The 3,814-nt window shown below is 44.2% G+C and overlaps 1 pseudogene; it reads right to left on the bottom strand.

Moving 5' to 3' along the window:
- Positions 1–205: 205 nt before the first annotated feature.
- LOC107979259 lies at positions 206–3,789 on the bottom strand (annotated as a pseudogene).
- Positions 3,790–3,814: the final 25 nt, after the last annotated feature.

Genomic DNA, 3,814 nt, shown 5'->3' with positions numbered 1-3,814 from the left:
CCTGGCACTCGCTTTGGTATTTCTTAACATACTTTTATGTAGTTATTTTTAATGTTTTAACTTTTACTTAGTTATATTTTGACTATCACAAAAAAGTTTATTTAGCAAAAAGTTTCACCTGAAAATGTACATGATCCAATTCTACATCACAGCCAGACAGGCCTTTTGGGAAGAGATATGGACTCCTTTGCTGAACAACCATTGTTTAGACTCTTTCCAAGGTTTTTAAAGTGATGGTGCTGTTTCCTTATAGGACCACCATTCCAGTGTCATTCGGCTGCCTACTATTGCCATCTCTACACAGTCATCAGTCACAACAGTGACAAAGGGGTCAAAGCCTCCCAGTATTCCTTTACATGTCTGCCACCATTTAACTTCAATGGTAAGTCAATACATTTCTTCATTTAGGAGGGCGGACCTTGCTCATGGTGACTTCTAGCTCAGTGGGCTCAGCACCACAGTGGTAAAGGATATTTTAACTTTTAAATTCTATACCAGAAACAAAGATGATTTGCATGCCACCATTATAGTATTACAGTGTTTGGTATCTGTCTATAATATTTATCCTTACCAGTGTGCTTCATATCTGCAAGTTTTGGGGGTTTTGTTGCTTTGTTGTTGTTTTTTCAAGACAGAGTTTCTCTGTTACAGCTCTGGCTGTCCTAGAACTCACTCTGTAGACCAGCATGGCCTCTAACTCACAGAGATCCACCTGCCTCTGCCTCCCCAGTGCTGGGATTAAAGACGTGTGCCACCACTGCCCTGCAAATTATTTCTTTTACAAGGAAAGAATTTGTATTTCGTGATGACTTTTGCAGTACTCAAAGTCCTGGTATTTGGTGATGGTCAGGGAGTAGGGGTGGAGTGGAAGGGTGGAGGTTCCTAATTGATGCTGTTGTCACCTTCACAAATGTCTACTCTTTTCTCTCAAGGTGCATCATCTTCCAAGGTGCCTCCAGGTTCTTGCTGGATTTTTGCTCTTCGAACCTGAGCTCACACAAACCTAGTCCCTGAACTCAAAAGACAAACCTCAACCTTTATGTAGTCAAAAGTCGTAAGAGCTCGGAGCCTTAAAAGAGTTGTTTTCTCTGTAGCTATGACACTCGTGGCCACACACTCCTAGGTCCTGTCAAAATGCCATACTTCTCAAGATCCTGTTACAGGGAGCCCTTGGCTGCAGCAAGCCTGGCACAGTCCTCTGTGCTGGCTTGTTCATTCCAGAAATCACTTGAAAGACTTAAGCAGGATTGCTTGAGTCCTTGAGTTGGAGGTCAGCCTAAATAGCATAGTGAGGCTCAGTCTCAAAAACAAATAAATAGAAGCAGAAAGAAAAAGAGAAAAAGAGGAAAGGCAGAAAGGAGAGAAAAAAGAAAAGAGAGAGATGGGGACACACTATGGCTCAGGTGGTAGAGTGTGACTCACATGGAAACCCAGCTTCTTAAAAGCTGAAAGCAATTATGTTTTGATCATTCTTTAGTGCATTTCAGACCCCTATGTTATAAACAAACACAGGGCTTGATGATAAAAATGCATTGAAACAGTTTTTATAAGGGTTTTCCAGGTTCACTTGAACTATCACAGTGGAGCTGGGGACATAACCATCACTTGTCTGACATGGACAAGGCCCTAGGTTCAATCCTCAATACCAAACCCCAAAACATTGGAATATTACGAGTTTTATAAGTGTGGGCACCTGCTAAAAGTTACATCTCACCCCTTGATGCCATCCAACGCACAGCTGAAGATTTGGGTACTCCTTAATCTGCAAACTAAATGCTCCCTATAGCCTCTCATTGGTGACATTATGGGATGACTTTTGCTCAGATCGCCCAGGCTTCTGAACTCGGAGACCAGTATCTTTACAATGCCCTGCTACAACATAGACTGTGTAGTTCACTAGAGGAGACAATAACATGCCCTGCAGTGCATCATCTCCTTACCTTGAAAAATGCAAACACAACAGATGGATGCAGAATTAGAATACAGACACTTTATTTTGTTTTGTCTTGTTTTTATTGAGGTCTCACTATGTAGCACAGCCTGGTCCTGTGCGCAAGAGATCCTCCTGCCTCAGGTTCCCAGCAGCTGGAGCTATGGGGGACTGGGAAACTGGAGGACCCAGATCACCCTCGGAAGCTGGCTTTCCTCCCAAGCTGCTCACCTCAGCTCTGTTCCTCTCTCCTTATCTGGCTGCTTCTCTCCCACAACAGAAAGGGACTTTGGATGCATTCCTTATTGCCCTCAAGAATGTCAGCTCTTTATTCTTTGACCTCATCAAACTTTGAACTTCTCTCAGGTTATCTGTGTGCATCTGATCCTTAGCCCTCGCTAGGTGGAAAATTTAAATTCAATAATAAACTTCCCACGTCAACAGACTGTATTTATTTTGCTCTACAGTGGTATTTCTGAAATGTCTGGTTCCCCAGACCATATACTTTCTTTTAGTATGTCTATGTTTCTTTTTTCTTCTTATTACATTTAATTTACTTATGGAGGAACACAAATGCCATGACATATGAGTCCCAGGTGTAAGGATTCAGGTATTATGCTGGCCTGCCCCTGTCACCTGGCAGAATGCACTCAGGCAGTACCCTGGTCAGCCCAGGTGCAAAGGACCCCTTTAAAAGAAAGACCTCTGTCCACTTATTCTCTCTTTCCACTCTCTTCTCTTTCCTGCTGTCTTCACCGAGGTTCCCCTGGGGCAAGCAGGACTTTTCCTGTCTCCCTCTTCTCTTCTGTCCTCTCTTTGTCTCTCTGTGTCTCTGTGTCTCTTTACCTCTTTTCTTCCCCCCCCATCCCCTTTCTAAAAAACTTCTCACTCTGTCTGCCTGGCGTGTTTGTCCCCATCTTGGTCACCCTCTCCTGCCATGGAATCCACCAAGGTCCCCCACGAAAGGTTCCTCAGACTTTATCATAACACCATGGATCAAACTCAGGCCATTAGGCTTGATATCAAGTACCTTACTATTGAGGCATCTTGTCAGCCCCAGTATGAAATGATTACTACACTTATTCAAGGTGTAAAGAGAACACACATGGGTCAACATCTGTGTTTAAGGACAGGAAAGACTTCCAAGGAGAGGTGAGAAACTTGGTGTGTTAATGAAGCACGGAGAGCTGATGGGTGACCAGTAGCAGGGTTTTTTGTTTGTTTGTTTTGTTTTTGTTTTTCAAGACAGGGTTTCTCTGTGTAGCTTTGGAGCCTATCCTGGAACTCACTCTGTAGACTCAAACTCACGAGATCCACCTGCCTCTGCCTCCCAAGTGCTAGGATTAAAGGTGTGCACCACTGCCAGGCAACCAGTAGCAGATTAATACCAAGCCTTATCCCCCTTGCTTCAAGCAGTAGTTAGCAAATTAGCAGATTATCCACCCCTCTTCCTGGTTGTATCAGTGAAAAGCACAGTGAAGCTGGGGAGTGCTGTGGAGGCCTTGGCGTACTTTGGAAATGTACTGTCAGGGTTGGCAACAACTGAACATAAATATTAACAGCTGGCATTTGCATCGGGTTCTCTGATAGGGCAGATTTTATCACCCCACTCGACAGAATAGGGCTGTTGTTGAGGTCACCAGCCACTCAAAGATCCAGTTCTCTGATTCCAAATGCTGGGTCCATCCTCACCCCTTTCTGCAAGAGAATCTGGGTCTCAGAGAGCAGGAGGGCTCCGAGCTGAAGTGTACTTTGGTGCCATCTTGCAGTCCAGCCTGAGACACATTCCTTGAAAGAATGCATGCTTCTCCTGTCCCAGTTTACACACACACACACACACACACACAGAGAGAGAGAGAGAGAGAGAGAGAGAGATACACACAC

This window comes from Cricetulus griseus, chromosome 2 (genome assembly GCF_003668045.3).
Source record: "Cricetulus griseus strain 17A/GY chromosome 2, alternate assembly CriGri-PICRH-1.0, whole genome shotgun sequence".
In the NCBI taxonomy this organism is placed as follows: domain Eukaryota; kingdom Metazoa; phylum Chordata; class Mammalia; order Rodentia; family Cricetidae; genus Cricetulus; species Cricetulus griseus.
Note: the sequence above shows the minus strand (reverse complement) of the source record. Positions and strands in the feature narration are given on the sequence as shown.